Source organism: Apodemus sylvaticus, chromosome 20, assembly GCF_947179515.1.
Source record: "Apodemus sylvaticus chromosome 20, mApoSyl1.1, whole genome shotgun sequence".
Taxonomy (NCBI): domain Eukaryota; kingdom Metazoa; phylum Chordata; class Mammalia; order Rodentia; family Muridae; genus Apodemus; species Apodemus sylvaticus.
Window position 1 is genome coordinate 61,649,801 of NC_067491.1, and position 19,601 is coordinate 61,669,401.

The 19,601-nt window shown below is 38.4% G+C and overlaps 1 protein-coding gene and 1 pseudogene across 1 annotated transcript in view; both read right to left on the reverse strand.

Annotated features, from left to right (window-relative positions):
- LOC127670988 (phospholipid phosphatase 2-like) overlaps positions 1-19,601 on the reverse strand; it is a 238,448-nt gene that overhangs the window by 121,579 nt on the left and 97,268 nt on the right. The window lies entirely within an intron of this gene.
- LOC127670978 (vomeronasal type-2 receptor 116-like) overlaps positions 1-19,601 on the reverse strand; it is a 42,946-nt pseudogene that overhangs the window by 14,138 nt on the left and 9,207 nt on the right.

Consider the following 19,601-nt stretch of genomic DNA (forward strand, 5'->3'; position numbering starts at 1 on the left):
TGAATGAAAAGTGGAAATGAAGTTTGGCCAGCAACAGCCATCGCTTGCCTCCTCCTGAATGTGGACAGAATCTGCCCAGTTTCCTCAAATCACTGCTGTCCTGATTCCCTGCCATGATGAACTTCACTCTCCAACTGTGATGTTCTGAAGAGAATCCTACTTTCCTCGCATTGGTTTTGTTGCCATTTTTCCAAGATGAGACTTAAAAATTAAAGGACATCCTCTCAGTTCGTTGTGTGTCTGCCAAAGGCTTAAAAGCAAAGGCCCCCTGAAAACTGACTGTGACTGCCTTTCTAGTTGTCTTAGTTGTGGTTTCTATTGTGATCAAACAGCATACCAAAAGCAAACTGAGGACAGACATGTTTCTCATCAATGGAAATAAGGACAAGAGTTAAAGCAGGAAACTGGAAAATTACTAGAAATGGAGAACGCGCAGTATTTCTGTTTACTATCCTGCTAATCGTGGGTTATTCACCCATGATTCTTAAACAACTAAGGACCACCTGACACCACTCCATTTTATGTGTCATTGTGAGGTAATTTTTTTCATTAATTGTTGTATTCAGTTTACATACAGGATGCTTCCTCTCCTGGTCCACACCCTAACACTCCTCCCCCTGCCCTGCTCTGCTGACAGGGTGTGGGCCCCCTGGAATTACTGCCACTCTGCCACATCATGTCTCTACAGGATTAGCTTTATACTCTCCCACTCTGGCCAAGGAAGGTAGCTAAGTTGTGGAGTGAGTCCCACAGATAGCTTAAGGACAGCCCCCATGTCAGCATTTTGGAACAAACATGGAGTTTGAGCTGCACATCTACTACATATTTTGAGGGTGGTGAGACTATGTCTATCTCATGTATGGCCTTTGATTGATGGATTATTTTGTCATAGCCCCCAAGGTTTGAGGTTACTAGACTCTTGGTCTTCCTGTGCAGTTCCTAAACTATTCTGGGCCTCAATCCTTCCATAAGAGACCCTTAGCTCTGTCCAGTGTTAGGCTGTGGATCTCTTACTCTGTGTCAGTCTACTGTTGGGTGAAGCATCTTGGAGGACACTTGTGCTAGGTCTTTTTCTGCAAGCATAAAAAAATATCATTAACTGTTTCAGGGACTGAGTATTGCCCCAGGATGGATCTCAAATTGGGCCAATTATTGGTTGGCCATTCTATCAATCTCTCTTCCATCCTTGCATTTCTTTTAAATAGGACAAATTTTGGGTCAAAATTTTTGTGTCTGTGTTGTTGTCCTTATCCCCCCAAGGCAGGAGCAGCATGGCTATAGGAGTTGTTTGTCCTCTTCATGTTACACATCTCCACGGCTATTTTTCTCAGCTATGGTCACCTGAATTTTCTACTGGTACCCTTCCTAAAGCCATGTCTCTGACACTTCCTTGTGACTCCCCCAAACCCTCCACTGCTGGCAGCTACGGATTGCCTTTCATTTTTCTAACTCTCCCAACACCTCATACTGAGACCACCATTCCCTACCACCTTCCCTCTCACACCCAGGTCCTCACTCACTCTACCCATTATGACCGTTTCAAACCACTTCTAAGAGAGATTCACGTATCCTCGCTTCAGTATCCTGCTTTGTTTAGCTTCATTGGGTCTGTGGATTGAATCAGGGCTAATATGTACTTTATGACTAATGTCCTCTCAAGAATTTGCAAATACTATGCATGCCTTTTGGGTCTGGGTTACCTCATTGGAGAGGATATTTTCTCGTTCCATCCATTATTTTTTAAAATTTATAATGGCCGAGTGTTTTAATAGTTGAATAGTAGACCACTATGTGAATGAACCACATTTTCTGAATCTATATCTCCATTGAGGTCTATCTGGGTTGTTTCCAGTTTCTGGCTATTATGGATAAGGATGCTATAAAGATAGTAGAGCAAGTGTCTTTCTGATATGGTAGAGCAGTTTTGGTTATATGCCCAGGAGCAGTATGTATACGTCTTCACGTAGTACTATTTCCAGTTTTCTGAGAAAGTGCCAGATTGATTTCCTGTGTGATTGTACAAGTTTGCAATCCCACCAGAAACAGAGGAGTGCTGCCCTTTCTCTATATCCTTACTACCATATGCTATCTCTTGAGCTTTTCTTTTTATCTTAGCCATTTTGATTGGTGTAAGATGATTTCTCAGGGTCATTTTCACTTCCATTTCCCTGATGACTATGTTTGTTGAACATTTCTTTAACTGCTTCTAAGACATTCAAGGCTACCCTTTGGGAATTCTCTATTTAGTTCTTTACCACATTTTAAAAATTTTGTTATTAGCTTTTCAAATTAAGGAATCTAATTTCTTGAATTATTATTATTTAGAATATTAGGCTTCTACTGAATGTAATGTTAATGAAGATCTTTTCACAGTCTATCAGCTGCCATTTTTGTCCTATTGATAATGTCTTTTGCCATATGGAAGTGTTTCAGGTTCAGTTATCAATGGTTTCATGATCCGTCCAGGAAATTGTCTTCTCTGCCAATGGGTTCAAAGCTATTTCCCACTTTCTCTTCTATTAGACTCTGTGTATCTTGGTATTATGTTGAGGTTTTTGATGCACTTGGTCTTGGGTGTCTTCAGAGTGATAAATATTGTTCTATTTGCATTCTTCTACAAGTATATATTCAGTAGGAGAGACATCATTTGTTGAAAATGCTTTCTTTTATCCATTGTAAGGTTTGGCTTCTGTAAAAATCAAGTCTCCGTAAATGTAGTACAGGGAACTGATTTCATTCCACCGATCAACTACTTTCATTTTATAGGAAACCATAAAGGTTTTATACCATTGCTCAGTATTACATTTTGAGGGCAAGGATGGTGATTTCTCCAGAAGTTCTTTTATTGTTCAGGTTCATTTAGCTATCCTTGGTTTTTGTTTTTCCATATGAAGTTGAGAATTGCTCTTTGAAGGTCTGTAAATAATTGTGTGAAAATTTTCATAGGAATTACACTGTATCTGTAAATTCCTTTATGAAATTTGTAAAATTTAGGTAACACTTTAAATTTCCAATGTTCACTAGGTTAATCAAATTCATCCATGAGGATGAAAGAGGTTTCCATCTTCTGACATCTTCTTCAATTTATTTCTCCAAGGACTTGAATTTGTTTTCATACATGTCTTTGATTTCCTTGGTTAGAGTTACACCAAAATAGTTTACATTATTTGTGGTTATTATTGGTAAGGGTGTTTTTTCACTAATTTTTTTCTAATCCCATTTTTTAATAAATTAGGGAAATATCTCCCATATTAATGGTCCCTCATACTACCATGTTTTATGATAATACTCGACAGGTTTTCCTTGATGAAAGAAGTTCAGAAATACTATCGATACTAAGATTCCTCTTCTCAGGGAAGTTCAATTTATGTTATTTTGAAAAAAATTTACCTTGGACTCTAGAAGTTAATGTAAACAGCCTGATATCTCTTTTGTTACAATGATGTCAGAAAGTAGTAATTGATAACCTTTCTTTAAAGGTCAAAATGATTAGATAATTTTAAAATGTTTAAAACACTTCCACAAGAATGAGCGATCAGTAAAACTCTTAATAATAATAGTTATGAGTGTATTGATGGGGTAAGTATTAACAACCAAGATTTACTACATCAAGAAGCATATAAGATTTACTTAGAAACACACCTCTGTAAATCCTATGGGCCAGTTAATCATGTATTCAGATATCATCAGCTGTTCCCCCTTGGAAGCACTAGGAACAAATGTACTCACTTTCACCAATAGTGAAAGACCTGATGGAAAGTTCCAAACGTTGTTAATATCATACTCTGGATCAGCCTTCCTTTTCCAGTCCAGAACCACAGGGTCACCAACAGAGTTTTTGAATTGAATAGTCTTCAGAAAAGGGTGAAGCTAAAAGATATGAGAAATCTTATGATGAAGTTCAAGTTATGGATTTATAATTTAATTATGAATAAGGAGTTATTTCCTGACAATAATGTATGATGTTAACACTGTTTTAATTAATTATCTATGGGATAGAAAACAACGAAAGAAAGCTTAGGAGAAAATAAATATAATTTTTTTCTTAAATATCAGTTTGCATAGAATATGCCAGGCCAAGAAGAGCCAAATGATCAAAGATAATACAGCAAACAAGTCACAACTTTTTATCCCTTTTCAAAAGATTGAAACTACTTCATTTCTATCACTATTATATAATAGAATAAAATATAATTCCAAGAATCTATCAAATGCTACAAAAGAGCCTATTACTTTGCCATGGTTTAAAGAAACGATCTTATTACTCTTCCAAGTACTACCAAATGTTCAAGTACTATGGAGTGAATGGATCTCAACTTCTCTGAAAAACTAGGTATATCCTTATATTTCCTGACATTTTCAGAGCCTCAATGCTTAAGATGAGGTTACTTGAGTTTGGTGGATAATCAGGAGTGGGCTGGTTTAGAGCACATACTTATTCTAATGGCATACAGGAATTTTGTATATATTTTGTGGAAAATGAACTTGAAAACCTGGATTTTTTCTTTTTTCTTTTTTCTTTTTGTTCTGGTTTATTTGCAAGAATTAGAACATGCATTTCAAACAATCAAATGTTTTATAAACTTAGCAACATAGAATACAATGGCAGTTTTCAAACTAGAAAGCATAGCCTAACATGAATTGGGAGCCTTGATTTACATGTATGTTGACTTCTATGAAACCCAGAGGTATACATTTGTCCTGTATGCTTCACTGACTTAAAGAGTGCTTATTGTTCCTATGAATACAAAGCCACGCAAAATTTCCCTAGATCCGCTGGCCTAATGCCCCAAAGTCGCCTGACACATGCCTCTCAAGACAGTTTAACCAGGGAAACTCCAGGAGACCCAGCACCTTAGCACTTGGATTTGGATTGCAGATGCAGTCACATTGACAACTATGACTACCCATCACAACTAACTGTATGTCACGCTGTGAAACAACAATTTATTCTTATTTATCTATAGTGGGGTATCCTCTAAACAACATTTTCATTGCCTTTACCCTCTAATCACCTTTTCTTGGCAATTCCCATTCTACTTTCTAAATCTACTCTAGAATTTGGATCTACATTTCCTTTTTTATAGGTTTCGTATGCTTTTCAATGTAATTATTCAGTTCCATCCTGATTGCAGTTCCTCTTTTTAGACTAATCCATCTCACCACCCAACCCCCATCAACTTCTCTGAGATGGTGGAGCATCCCCTGGGTATTCCCAACTCTAAGACATGAAGATTCTTCAGGGATCGGCACATTAATGAAAATCTTGGTTTTTCTACTGAGAAATTATCAAGACAAATATCTCTGCTGTTTCTTTTTTTGTTTGCTTGGGGGTTTTTGGTTTTTTTTCAAGACAGGGTTTCTCTGTGTAGTCCTAGCTGTCCTGGAACTCACTCTGTACACCAGGCTGGCCTCCAAATCAGAAATCTGCCTATTTCTGTCTCCCAAGTGCTGGGATTACAGGCATGTGCCACCAAGCCCAGCTATCTCGGCTATTTCTACAAAAAGAAGAATTATTCTGCTGAACAGAATCTTCTACAGGCCATTCATTATATACATAGATATTGAACTATATTGATATCTAAGCACTGAAATATGCACTATGTCTTATAGGTTATTGAATGGAAAAATAATATAACATTACTAGTTTGAGAGCTTTTAAAGCATCTGTGTCATGTTGGTGAATTTAAAATACAAAGAAAGGCACATTACCTGCCAGGGGGATAACAGAGTCCTATCACTATTTGCCTGTGGTTGAACTTGTATTTGATCGAGATTCTTCTCATGGAGACTGTGGGCCACTGCATACACAGCATTGTACACATTGTAACTCTCTTCAGTCATGACCATGTCGAAAAGACTCCTTGGCAACAATCCCAAAGAGGCATTGGGCAGACAGTTTTCAATGATTTTAGGTGAAGAAGGCAATGTTGAGCAATTGAAAAAAATCATCCACAAGATAAGAAGAAAAGTATCTTCTGGGTACTTAACAGGATTGGCTTCCTGCATAAATTTTGTGAAACCAACAATCTCCCCATGATGGGGTGAAAAAGTGAGAGCCCCATGCGATAAATGTAACACTGTATATGGACGAATACTTGGGCTAATCCATTTTTTACTCATAACCCAGATTTTATTCATTGTGTACTTTCTATGGATATTTACTATTACAGTTAATAGTAAATTAATGGGTCCATAAATTACAATCACATCTGCTGATGACTCTAGAGAACGCATCTGATCATAGGTTAGCGAATGATATATTGATTCTCCCACATATGATACTGTTTCCATAATAGCTATGCAGGCTTTGTTCTTTTCCATCTCCATTCTAAAATCTGATGCAAACTGAGAACCTTTGTGGTCATCTGTGATGAGCAGTCCCACCCAGGTCCAGCTGAAATGAAGCATCAAAGAGGCAATACCACAGAACAGAGCTGTGTCTTTGGGGGCTCCCTGGTACAGAGATGTAAACTGATTTGTGTCAACCTTTGCATGATCAAAAGGCCCAACAGTAAGCTGAAAGGAAATCAGTATTTTAAAATGTAGAACAATAAATGCCATTTAAATAGTCTTAGTCTTAAAAACCCAATTTAAGTTATAAAGTTGATACTGTGCTCAATAGTTCTTAATGTCACATCTCATCTCCTGAGTGTTTCCAGAAAAATTATTGAAAACTATTAAAGTGTTAAATTGCCTTGTGTACTGTTCACCCTTCTTACTCTACATCAAAGTAAAAAAATAACAGACTGTGTCCGTACTTGTCTTTGTATTTGCTCTTTAATCCCAATTAATCAAAATCTCTCCTTTTCATTTTGCAAACAGCTAATTCTGAGAAAAGAAAGCTGGCTTCCCACCACTCACATCATGTGCACTCACCTGAGGAAATTTGTAAAGACCCAACAATGTCCCAATGATTCCAGATGATTTCCATGATATTCCAGTAAGTGTAGCAGCAGATTTCCACTTTTTTCTACAATTGTAATTAGGGATAAATATGCTCAAACCTGTGAGCCAATAGAATACACTCTTCAGAATGTTCCTTTCAGCATCTGGGAGATTATATATCTCAAGTCCCAGAGACGTGTTTGGTAAAACATGAGGGTTCAAGTTGATTTCATTGATGGCAAATAACATTGCCAAAACAAGTTGGTAGTTTTGTATATTCATCCTGCATAGAAGTATCACAGCATTCATATTGGGAACTCATAACTATTATACCTATAATTTAGAGCAATGGCTTTTATATTCTGAAAGCTTGTGTTTGCTTAGAACACACAGTCCTTCAACAAATTCTTCATTTCAAATGATATACTGAAGAGCAAAACTTGTTAATTATATATCCAAGAGAATTTGCTTTCTCTGACTTCCAGATGTGGAAATATAACATAATTCCATCGTAGAATAAAATATATTTCTTCACAAATTATCCACTCTTCTTATCTTCCAGTATGCCAAACTATGTAAAATAGTTTATTTTTCATGAAGTCACCAGATTCATGTGATATACTATTATGAAAGAGCTCACTTTGTGAATTCACTCTATCTGTGGCAAGATTTGGCTTTTGAACAAACTGTTCATTTTTGGTTTACCCTGGAAAATAGATGGATGCAACGTTCTCTGTGTGGGTCAGAGATTAAATACCTTTTGCAAGATGGAATCGCTAGAAAGGGAATCATATTGTGTAAACCCTCAGAGCCACTAGGTACCTCATTTGCATGGAAAACAATGTTTTGTGGTATGTGATCACATGTCTTATGTCCTTATGTTGAAAATATGGCAAATATCCAATTCAGGAATGTTGTAGTGAGTTAGGAGATGCCTACAATCTCTAGTGGGTGCCTGGGTACCAGGGTACCAGGGTCTCAGACATATTCAAGCTTATTAGGTTTCTGGCTTTGTCTACTTTCTCTAATATCCCAGACTCATTTCCTTAAGAAAACTTGGTGGTGGTGGCACATGCCTGTAATCCCAGCACTCTGGGAGGCAGAGAAAGGCGGATTTCTGAGTTCGAGGCCAGCCTGGTCTACAGGGTGAGTTCCAGGACAGCCAGGGAACTCTGTCTCAGGGAACAGAAAAACCCTGTCTCAAAAAAAAAAAATCCAAAAAAACAAAAAAGAAAGAAAGAAAGAAAGAAAGAAAGAAAGAAAGAAAGAAAGAAAGAAAGAAAGAAAGAAAGAAAACTAGGAAGAGGATCAAGATTGGTGGCAAGTTTCTATGCTGGGGCACATTGTGTGATGTTTTGTCACTATTGTTGGATTGCTGAATTCTAATCCTTCAGGGAGTAAAGTGCTAGCTTAGTTGTCAGTTCTTGGTTTTGCTATTTCTACAGACCATCAGTGGCCTGATATTTTGTGAACATTCATCCTTCCTCACTTGCCTTTAGGACGTAAGATATATCTGACTACCAATAGCTGGGAAGAAAGTGAATAGCAAAACTTCCAGGAGATATAGGGATACTTCAAAGCAGAAATCAAAGGTGGGAGTCTTGCTAGCAGGACACTGTGGTTTCTGGATGGACCTGAAGATGAGCAGAGAAGTAGAGTGGACCACATCCAGGACATAGTGGCAGGTATTTCAGTGGAGAGTTTCAAAGTTTTCTGGTAATCTGCCCACCTAAAACTCCTATGCCTTAAAATATTGAAAAGCATCTGTCATTATCTATACCACTGGTGGGTGCGTGAATCTACTACATACAACCTTATTAAACATGCAGAAGCAGGCCTATCTGTAAATTCCAATTGAGTCTGTCTATATCTTGCTTCCAGACAACCCTGGATATACATTAACCCTATCTCAAAGAAAATGAAAAAGTAGAAAAATTCCACTGTGAAGTCACAAATATTGTTAAAAAGTAAGTTATCATTTCTTGACGTTTTGGCTAAGTTAGATGCTCTCCACTAAATGATTATAAAATACAGGAGAAAGAAAGGAGTCAACATAGTAGAACTTCACTGCTAAAGAGGACAGTCAGGTCTGAAGGTCAGAATAACATATGAACGTCTAGCCTCAAGTGATTCGGTGATTTCTGCTTTTCCTCACTGATGAACACTCATGGAAGCCCACATAAGCTCTGAAGCTGCAACATTGACAGGATATTTTCCTTGCCCCAAAACAACATCTAGTTTCACTTCTGGTTTCCATCCCAGAGCTGAACCTGTGCACCAGCTCTCTATTCCAAAATACTGCCAATAGAGAGTTAGTCTCCAAGTAGTGATGACAAACCTATGAGCACAGATAAGACTAACAATCTGCTCTGAGGGACCTGACTAGAGCCCTCAGATCACAGGAACCTATGAGAAGTGTGAGATAGGATCCCTTGAGTTTCTGTCTGTGCCCAGAGGTGACCCTGGGCCACAGAGAGAACTCCTTCCAGAAAGAACTGATATCGAAGGAGTGCTGATACGCAGACTTGCAGAAGGGACAAGCCACAATCAGGGACAGGAATACCAACTAACACCAGAGATAACTAGATGGCAAGAGCCAAGGGCAAGAACACAAACAACAGAAACCAAGGCTACTTGTCATCAGCAGAACCCAGATCTCCCACCACAGCAAGCCCTGGATATGCCAACCATCTACTTTCTATATGCCAGAAAATCAAGGCTCTCATTTAAAATCAAATCTCATGATAATGATAGAGGACTGTAAGGACATAAATAACCCCCTTAAAGAAATACAGGAGAATACAGGAAAACAGGTAGAAAGTGTTAAAGAGGAAACAAGAAAATGCCTTAAAGAATTACAGGAAAATTCAACTAAATAGGTTAAGGAACTGAACAAAACCATCCATGATTAAAAATGGAAATAGAAACAACAAAGGAAACAAAGGGAGACAACACTGAAGATAGAAAAACTAGGAAAGAGATCAGGACTCATAGATGCAAGCGTCACTAAGAGAATACAAAAAATAGAACAGAGAATCTAAGATGAAGAAGACACCATAGAAAATATTGACACAACAATCAAAGAAACCACAAAATGAAAAAAAGTTCCTAACTCAAAACATCCTGTGAATCCAAGACATAATGAGAAGACTAAACCTAAGGATAATAGGTATAGAATAGAACAAAGATTCCCGACAGAGGGAGCAATTAAATATCTTCAATAAAATTATAGAAGAAAACTTCCATAACCTAAAGAAAGAGATGCCCATAAGCCTACAGAACTCCAAACAGACTGAACCAGAACACAAATTCCTCCCATTACATAATAGACAATCACAAAATGCACAAAACAAATAAAGAATATTAAAAGCAGTAAGTTTAAAAGGTTAGGTAACATATAAAGGCAGACCTATCAGGATTACACAAGACTTCTCAACAGAAACTATGAGAGCTAGAAGATCCTCAGCAGATATCATACAAACCCTAAGAGAAGTCAAATGCCAGCACAGGCTACTATCTTTATACATATCAGCCCTACAAAGGATAACAGATGGAAAATTCCAAGAGGAGGAGGGAAACTACACCCTAGAAACAGAAGAAAGTAATCTTCTTTCAAGGAACCCCAAAGAAGATACCCAAAAGAAAAGAACATAATTTCATCTCTAACAACAAAAATAACAGGAAACAACAATCACTATTTCCTAACATCTCTTAATATCAATAGACTCAATTCCCCAATAAAAAGATATAGACTAACAGACTGGATATGTGAACAAGATACAGAATTTTGCTGCATACAGGAAGCGTACCTCACAGACAAAAACAGAAACTACTTCAGGGTAAAGGGCTGGAAAAGTTTTCAAAAAAGATAAGGACACTTCATACTCATCAGATGAAAAATCTGCCAAGGAAAGCTCTCAATTCTGAACATCTGTGCTACAAATGCAAGGGCACCCACATTCATAATAGAAATTTTATTAAAGCTCAAAGCACACAGTGAATCTCACAATAATAGTGGGGCACTTTAAAACTTCAATCTAACCAATGGTCACATCATGGATACAGAAACTAAAGAGAGAGACACAGTGAATCTAACAGAAGTTATGAAACAAATGGAATTAACTGATAACTACAGATGATTTAACCCTAAAGCAGAATAATAAACCTTCTTCTCACCATGGTACCTTCTCAAAAATCTACCATATAATTTGGACACAAAATAAACATCAACAGATCCAAGAATTTTGAGTTAATCCCATGTATTCTACCAGGCCACCACAGAATGAGGCTGATCTTCGATAACTACAAAAATGGGAAGACCATGTACACATGCAAGGTGAACATCTATCTCCTCAATGGTAACTTGGTCAGGGAAGAAATAAAGAAGCAAATGAAAGACTTTTAGAAGTCAATGAAAATGAAAGACACAACATACCCAAACTTATGGGGCACAGTGAAAGCAGTGTTAAGAGGAAAGCTCATAGCTCTGAGTGCCTCCAAAAAGTAACTGGAGGGAGCATACACTAGCAGTTTAACAGCACACCTGAAAGCTCGCTTACAGAAATAAGTAAATACACCAAAGAGGAGTACACAGCTGGAAATAATCAAACTCGAGGATGAAATCAACAAAGTAGAAACAAAAAGAACTATATAAAGAATCAGCAAAAGCACTTGCTGTTTCTTTATCAACAGGATAGTGGAAAGACTTAGCCAAACTATTTAGACAACACAGAGACAGTATCCAAATTAACAATGTCATAGATGAAAAGGGAGACATAGCAACAGAGATGGAGGAAATTTAAAGAAATTATCAGGTCCTAATACCATAGCCTGTACTCAACAAAACTAGAAGCCCCTTTCTCAGAGGAACCATAGCACCCTCACTTAAGTCCTCCTTCTTCTTGAGCTTCCTGTTATGGGTGAATTGTAAATTGTTTATTTTGAGCTTTTGGACTAGCATCTGCTTATTAGTGAGTGCATACCATGTGCATTCATTTGTGACTCGGTTACCTCACTCTGGATGACACTTTCCAGTTCCATCCATTTGCCTAAAATTTCATGAATTCATTGTTTTTAATAGCTGAATAGTATTCCATTGTGTATATATACCACAGTTTCTGTATCCATAATACTCTCAGGAGCAATAAGGGAGGTAATGTGTGGAGCAGAGTCTGAAGTAAAGGCCACACAGTGACTGCCCTACGTGGAGATTCATCCTATAAACAGTCACCAAACCCTGATACTATGACAAGAAGCATGTACCAAAAGGAGCATGCCATGGCTGTCTCCAGAGGGGCCCTGCCAGAGCCTTATAAATAGAGGCAGAAACTAGCAACCAACTATTGGACTGAGCTTGTGGTCCCCACGGAGGATATGGAGGGTGGTACGGAGGACTGAAGGAGTATATAGCCCCCTGGAAAGAACAATGACTTCGGACACGCAGACACCCCAAGATTCCCAGGGACTGAACTCTCAACAAAGGGGTACACATGGTTCTAGCCAAAAATATGTCAGAGGAAGGCCTTGTTAGGCATCAGTGACAGGAGTTGTCTTTGGTCATGTAAAGGCTCAATGGAGGCCGCAACAAAGGGAAACGAACAGGGGAAATGTTGGGGGGAAGTTGGGACTGTGTCCGGTAGAGGGGCATATACATGGAGGCAGGGGGTGGGAGGAGGTGTAGGGAATTTTTTGGGAGGGGGCCTTCGGGAGGGGGTAAATTGGGAAAGGTTTACCATTGGCAATGTAAATGAAGAAGATACTCAATAAAAAAAAAGAGAGAAAGAAAGAAAGAGATGCAGTCATTAAAACTTTGCCAACCAAAAAAATTAAAAAAAAAATTAAAAAAAATCACAGGGCCAGAAGATTTGAGGGTAGATTTCTATCAAAATTAAAGATGTCCTAATACCAAAGTTTCTGTAAGGCAAAGGACACCATCAAATGGACAAATCGGCAACCAACTAATTGGGAAAAGATCTTCACCAATCCTACATTAGATAGAGGGCTAATATCCAATATATATAAAGAACTCAAGAAGTTAGACTCCAGAAAACCGAACAACCCTATTAAAAAATGGGGTACAGAGTTAAACAAAGAATTCTCACCTGAAGAACTTCGGATGGCGGAGAAGCATCTTAAAAAATGCTCAACTTCATTAGTCATTACGGAAATGTAAATCAAAACAACGCTAAGATTTCATCTTACACCAGTCAGAATGGCTAAGATTAAAAATTCAGGAGACAGCAGGTATTGGAGAGGGTGTGGAGAAAGAGGAACACTCCTCCACTGCTGGTGGGGTTGCAAATTGGTACAACCACTCTGGAAAGCAGTCTGGCGGTTCCTCTGAAAACTGGGCACCTCACTTCCAGAAGATCCTGCTATACCACTCCTGGGCATATCCCCAGAGGATTCCCCACCATGTAATAAGGATACATGCTCTACTATGTTCATAGCAGCCCTATTTATAATTGCCACATGCTGGAAAGAACCCAGGTATCCCTCAACAGAAGAGTGGATGCAAAAAATGTGGTATATCTACACAATGGAGTACTATTCAGCCATTAGAAACAATGAATTCATGAAATTCTTAGGCAAATGGATGGAGCTAGAGAACATCATACTAAGTGAGGTAACCCTGGCTCAAAAGGTGAATCATGGTATGCAATCACTAATAAGTGGTTATTAAACTAGAAAACTGGAATACCCAAAACATAATCCACACATCAAATGAGGTACAAGAAGAATGGAGGAGTGGCCCCTTGTTCTGGAAAGAGTCAGTGAAATAGTATTCGGCAAAACCAGAACGGGGAAGTGGGAAAGGGTGGGTGGGAGGACAGGTGAAGAGAAGGGGGCTTACGAGACTTTCGGGGAGTGGGGGGGGGGAATGGAAAAGTGGAAATTACTTGAAATGTAAATAAATTATATCGAATAAAAAAAATTAAAAAAAAAAGATGTCCTAATACCAATAATCTCAAACTCTTTCACAAAACAAAAACAGAAGGAACACTTCCCAATACATTTTACAAAGCCTCATTTATGCTTTGTAAAGCCTCATTTATGCTAAACCACACAAAGACCCAACAAAGAAAGAGAACTTCAGAACAGTTAACAATTTCCCTTATGAATATTGCTGTAAAAATATTCAATAGAATTCTAGCAAAATGAATCCAAGAACACATCAAAATGATTAGTCACCATGATCAATTGTGTTTCATCTCAGGGTTGCAGAGATGTTTCAATACATGGAAATCCATCAACTTAATCCATTATATAAACAATGTCAAACAAAAACACCCCACATGATCTTCTCATTGGATCCTGAAAAACTTTTGACAAAATAAAACAACCCCTCATGCTAAAAGTATAGGAGAGATCCGGAATTCAATTCCATACCTAAACATAATTAAAGAACTATAAAGCACACCAACAGAGTTAGAGAACAAGAGCAACTGGAGAGGGATAGAGGAGCAGGAGGGCAAAAGGGAGGGGCATGAACAGGTAATGGAAGAGACAGGGGAGAAGACAGAAAATAAAACAGAAACAAGTAGCAGTGGAGATGGGGAAATGGGGGGCAGCCAGAAGACAGTCCCAGACTCCAGAAAAGTGAGAGGCTCCCAGGATGCAATGTGGATGGCTTTAGTAGTAATATCCAAGAAAGAGATACAAAACCTGTACAGACAACATCCAATAGATCATCAAATGACCCCCAGTTGAATCATGATGCCACCCATCTAATTCAAAACTTTAAACCCAGAAATATTCCTGTCCAAAGGAAAGAGAGAGACAAAAATGCAAGAGAGACGGAAGGAAAACACTTCTAGAGGCCACCCCTACTAGGAATTCATCCTACCTGTAGAACCAAACCCCCACAATATTGTTGATGTCAAGGGCTTGCTGGAAGGAGCCTGGTATGACTGTTCTCTGAGAGGTTATGCCAGCAACTGATTATTACTAATGGAGAAACTAACAGGCAACTACTGGACTGAACGCAGGGACCCCAATAGAAGAGAAGGGGAAGAACTGTAGGAGCTGAAGGGGATTGCAACCCCATATGAAGAGCAACATCAAGTAACTGGACCATCCAGGCCTCCCAGGGACTAAACAAGCAACCAAAGATTGTACATGAAACAAGACATGATTCCTGATACATATGGAGAAGAGGATGGCCTTCTCTGACATCAAGGGAAGGGAAGGAGGCATGATTCTCTGTGTAAAGGGATGCTAGATGGGTGAGGCAAAAGGGGGTGAGTGGGTGGAGGAGCACCCTCTTAGAGGTAAAGAGTAGGGGGTTGAGGGGCAATGTGATGGGGGGCTTTGTGAAAGTGTAACTGGAAAGGGAATTCTCATTTTAAATATAAACAAAAAATGATAAATAATGTATTTGTATAAGAAAAAAGAAGACAGCATAGATAAAATAGACACATCTTTCAAATAAAATGTAAAATTTAAAAAATTCCAGACCCAAAACATCCAGAAAAATCTTGAACAATATAAAAAACAAAGTTTAGACACATAGAAATAGGAGAAGTAGAGAATCCCCGTGTCAGAAATCCAGGATATTTTAACAAAGCCTTAGAATAAAAATGTCATATCCTACAGAAAGACTTGCCTATAATCAAGCAAGAAACTTACAAAATACCAAAAAGACAAGCTAAGTAAACATTCCTGCTATATAATAATCAAAACACTAAGTACACAAAAGAAAAGAAAAGAAGAAATACAAAAAAGATTAAAATTAAAGAGAGAAAATGGAAAGTAATATATAAAGGCATACCAAATAGAATTAAATCAGAATACTTTCTTTTTAATTTTTTTATTCGATATAATTTATTTACATTTCAAATGATTTCCCTTTTCTAGACCCCCCCACTCCCCGAAAGTCCCATAAGCCCCCTACTCTTCCCCTGTCCTCCCACCCACCCCTTCCCACTTCCCCGTTCTGGTTTTGCCGAATACTGTTTCACTGAGTCTTTCCAGAACCAGGGGCCACCCCTCCTTTCTTCTTGTACCTCATTTGATGTGTGGATTATGTTTTGGATATTCCAGTTTTCTAGGTTAATATTCACTTATTAGTGAGTGCATACCATGATTCACCTTTTGAGTCTGGGTTACCTCACTTAGTATGATATTCTCTAGCTCCATCCATTTGCCTAAGAATTTCATGAATTCATTGTTTCTAATGGCTGAATAGTACTCCATTGTGTAGATATACCACATTTTTTGCATCCACTCTTCTGTTGAGGGATACCTGGGTCCTTTCCAGCATGTGGCAATTATAAATAGGGCTGCTATGAACATAGTAGAGCATGTATCCTTATTACATGGTGGGGAATCCTCTGGGGATATGCCCAGGAGTGGTATAGCAGGATCTTCTGGAAGTGAGGTGCCCAGTTTTCGGAGGAACCGCCAGACTGCTTTCCAGAGTGGTTGTACCAATTTGCAACCCCACCAGCAGTGGAGGAGTGTTCCTCTTTCTCCACACCCTCTCCAACACCTGCTGTCTCCTGAATTTTTAATCTTAGCCATTCTGACTGGTGTAAGATGAAATCTTAGCGTTGTTTTGATTTACATTTCCGTAATGACTAATGAAGTTGAGCATTTTTTAAGATGCTTCTCCGCCATCCAAAGTTCTTCAGGTGAGAATTCTTTGTTTAACTCTGTACCCCATTTTTTAATAGGGTTGTTCGTTTTTCTGGAGTCTAACTTCTTGAGTTCTTTATATATATTGGATATTAGCCCTCTATCTGATGTAGGATTGGTGAAGATCTTTTCCCAATTTGTTGGTTGCCGATTTGTACTCTTGATGGTGTCCTATGCCTTACAATAACTTTGTAATTTTATGAGGTCCCATTTGTCTATTCTTGCTCTTAGAGCATACGCTATTGATGTTCTGTTCAGAAACTTTCTCCCTGTACCGATGTCCTCAAGCGTCTTCCCCAGTTTCTTTTCTATTACTTCAGAGTGTCTGGCTTTATGTGGAGGTCCTTGATCCATTTGGATTTGAGCTTAGTACAAGGAGATAAGGATGGATCAATTCGCATTCTTCTGCATGCTGACCTCCAGTTGAACCAGCACCATTTGTTGAAAAGGCTATCTTTTTTCCACTGGATGTTTTCAGGCTCTTTGTCGAGGATCAAGTGGCCATAGATGTGTGGGTTCATTTCTGGATCTTCAATCCTGTTCCATTGATCCTCCTGCCTGTCACTGTACCAATACCATGCAGTTTTTAACACTATTGCTCTGTAGTATTGCTTGAGGTCAGGGATACTGATTCCCCCAGATTTTCTTTTGTTGCTGAGAATAGTTTTAGCTATCCTGGGGTTTTGTTGTTCCAGATGAATTTGATAATTGCTCTTTCTAACTCTGTGAAGAATTGAGTTGGGATTTTGATGGGTATTGCATTGAATCTGTATATTGCTTTTGGCAAAATGTCCATTTTAACTATATTGATTCTATCAATCCATGAGCATGGGAGGTTTTCCCATTTTTTGAGGTCTTCTTCCATTTCCTTCTTCAGAGTCTTGAAATTCTTGTCATACAGATCTTTCACATGTTTGGTAAGAGTCACCCCAAGATACTTTATACTGTTTGTGGCTATTGTGAAGGGGTTCATTTCCCTAATTTCTTTCTCAGCCTGCTTATCCTTTGAGTATAGGAAGGCCACTGATTTGCTTGAGTTGATTTTATAACCTGCCACTTTGCTGAAATAGTTTATCAGCTGTAGAAGCTCTCTAGCGGAGTTTTTTGGGTCACTTAGGTAGACGATCATGTCGTCTGCAAATAATGATAGTTTTACTTCTTCCTTTCCAATTTGTATCCCTTTGACCTCCTTATGTTGTCGAATTGCCCGAGATAGTACCTCAAGTACAATATTGAAAAGATAAGGAGAAAGGGGGCAGCCTTGTCTGGTCCCTGATTTCAGGGGGATTGCTTCAAGTTTCTCTCCATTTAGTTTGATTGCTGGCTACCGGTTTGCTGTATATTGCTTTTACTAAGTTTAGGTATGGGACTTGAATCCCTTTTCTCTCCAAGACTTTAAGCATGAAAGGATGCTGAATTTTGTCAAATGCTTTTTCAGCATCCAATGAAATGACCATGTGGTTTTGTTCTTTGAGTTTGTTTATGTAGTGGATTGTATTGATGGATTTCCATATATTGAACCAACCCTGCATTCCAGGGATAAAGCCTACTTGATCATGGTGGATGATCGTTTTGATGTGTTCTTGGATTCAGTTGGCAAGAATTTTATTGAGTATTTTTGCATCGATGTTCATAAGGGAAATTGGTCTGAAGTTCTCTTTCTTTGTTGGATCTTTTTGTGGCTTTGGTATCAGCGTAATTGTGGCTTCGTAGAAGGAATTGGGTAGTGTTCCTTCTGTTTCTATTTTGTGGAATAGTTTGAAGAGTGTTGGTGTTAACTCTTCTTTGAAGGTCGGGTAGAATTCTGCACTGAAGCCATCTGGTCCTGTGCTTATTTTGGTTGGAAGACTTTCAATGTCTCCTTCTATTTCTTTAGGCATTATGGGACTGTTTAGATGGTCTAGTTGGTCCTGATTTAATTTTGGTATTTGGTATCTGTCAAGGAAATTGTCCATTTCCTCCAGATTCTCCAGTTGTGTTGACTACAGGCTCTTGTAGTAGGATCTGATGATTTTTTGGATTTCCTCAGTTTCCATTGTTATATCTCCCTTTTCATTTCTAAGTTTGTTAATTTGGATACTTTCTCTGTGCCCTTTGGTCAGTCTGGCTAAGGGTTTATCTATCTTGTTGATTTTCTCAAAGAACCAGCTCCTGGTTTTGTTGATTTTTTGTATGGTTCTCTTTGTTTCTACTTGATTGATTTCGGCCCTGAGTTTGATGATTTCCTGCCTTCTACTCCTCCTGGGTGAAATAGCTTCTTTTTGTTCTAGGGCTTTCAGGTGTGTCATTAAGCTGGTAATGTATGCTCTCTCCATTTTCTTTTTGGAGACACTCAGGGCTATGAGTTTTCCTCTTAGCACTGCTTTCATTGTGTCCCATAGATTTGGGTATGTTGTGTCTTCATTTTCATTGTGTTCTAAAAAGTCTTTAATTTCTTTCTTTATTTCTTCCTTGACCAAGGTATCATTGAGTAGACTATTGTTCAGTTTCCACGTGTATGTGGGTTTTCTGTTGTTTCTGTTGCTATTGAAGACCACTTTTACTCTATAGTGATCAGATAGGAGGCATGGGATTAGTTCTATCTTCTTATGTTTGTTGAGGTCTGTCTTGTGTCCAAATATATGGTCGATTTTGGAGAAGGTACCATGAGGTGCTGAGAAAAAGGTATATTCTTTTGTTTTAGGATAGAATGTTCTATATATATCTGTTAAAACTAATTGGTCCAAAGCTTCAATTAGTTTCATTGTGTCCCTGTTTAGTTTCTGTTTTCCTGATCGGTTCATTCAGGAAAGTGCAGTGTTGAAGTCACCCACAATTATTGTGTTAGGTGCAATGTGTGCTTTTAGTTTTAATAAAGTTTCTTTTACGAAAGAGGGTGCCCTTGCATTTGGGGCATAGATGTTCAGGATTGACAGTTCTTCTTTATGTATTTTTCCTTTGACCAGCAAGAAGTGTCCCTCAGGGTCTCTTTTGATGACTTTGGGTTGAAAGTCAATTTTATCTGATATTAAAATGGCCACTCCAGCTTGTTTCCTGAGACCATTTGCTTGTAAAATTGTCTTCCAGCCTTTTACTCT